At 48.9% G+C, this 1,210-nt stretch overlaps 1 protein-coding gene across 1 annotated transcript in view; it reads left to right on the forward strand.

Annotated features, from left to right (window-relative positions):
• Positions 1-1,210, forward strand: part of LOC100541387 (olfactory receptor 14J1-like) — a gene marked incomplete at its 3' end in the record, with an annotated part of 9,193 nt that overhangs the window by 6,273 nt on the left and 1,710 nt on the right. The gene's annotated exons all lie outside the window — the stretch shown is intronic.

The raw sequence follows: 1,210 nt of genomic DNA on the forward strand, positions 1-1,210 counted from the left end.
GCTCAGGAAGGAGGGGTCCTGTCTCACAGATTTTCCACCACAGTTGACAAGCACCAGCACACAGCGAGGATCAGCCCAGGCACCTTGGTCATCACTGAGTGTCTGTGTGTGAGCAGTGCAGTCCCTGCTGAATAAAGACCAAGGATTGAGATGAGGGGCTCACACACAGACACCTCCTTGTGCACATCTGACCTCAGCTAAGAGCACTCCCGGCTCCCATGGTTCTGTGAGGAACAGAATCCCATTTCAGCCTCAGGGTTTCCATCTGAAGATGAGATGCCTAACCTTAGAGATAGGATGGGATGGTCTGATAGAAACAGGACAAAGGGAGATGGCTTTAAATTTAAAAGGGGAGACTGAGGTTAGATGTTAAAATGATATTTTTTATGCACAGGCACTGGAAGATGTTGCCAAAAGCGGTTGTGGATGACCCATCTTTCGACGCATTCAAGGTGAGAATGTATGGGACACTGGGCAGCCTGATCTGGTGATTGGCAGCCCATGGCTGGAAGATTAGAACTAGGTAATCTTTTAAGTTCCCTCCAACCAAAGCCTTTCTATGAATCTGTATTGTCATGACTGCACTCAGAGGTCATGAGCAGAGGTTCCCAGATTTGTCATTAGTTTCTCTTATGGCCAAATTTCTTTTAGTAGGAACAACCATGCTTGTAGAACCCAGTGGATATGTTGATTAATTGAGCTGACTTAGAACTGTGTTCTGCAGTGATGACCCTGCTGCCTTGCAGGAGCTGTCAGTTCAGGAGAAGTATGGATAACTTCAGGGAGAGAAGGAAATCACTTAGTATTACTGCTGAGCTAGTCTGGGCTCCTGGGACACAGGGAGCTCATACAAGTGGGCAGTGGTGCAGAGAAAGTTGTGCCCAGGAACAGCTCCTGTGCAGCACGCAGCAGGGCTGGGGACATGATCTGTAGGTGACAGGACAGAAGAAAGAGAGCTTACAAGCTGCGTGGCAGATCAGCAGACTGTGAGCTCACTGGAGGAGCATTTCTCACAGCCCTTAACAAGGTAAGTCTCTGGCTGCAGGCAATGTAGTGGCTTTTACTGCAGGGATCACTAAATTTGGGACATCCCATTGCAGGTCAGGCTGCATAAACTCTGTTTCATTATTGTGGAAAAAGATCTGCTCCAGCTGAGGGCTTCTGTGCTGCAGCATGAGAGCACAGCCCTGAGGGCTGCGTGTGCCAGGAC

This window comes from Meleagris gallopavo, unplaced genomic scaffold (genome assembly GCF_000146605.3).
Source record: "Meleagris gallopavo isolate NT-WF06-2002-E0010 breed Aviagen turkey brand Nicholas breeding stock unplaced genomic scaffold, Turkey_5.1 ChrUn_random_7180001957811, whole genome shotgun sequence".
Taxonomy (NCBI): domain Eukaryota; kingdom Metazoa; phylum Chordata; class Aves; order Galliformes; family Phasianidae; genus Meleagris; species Meleagris gallopavo.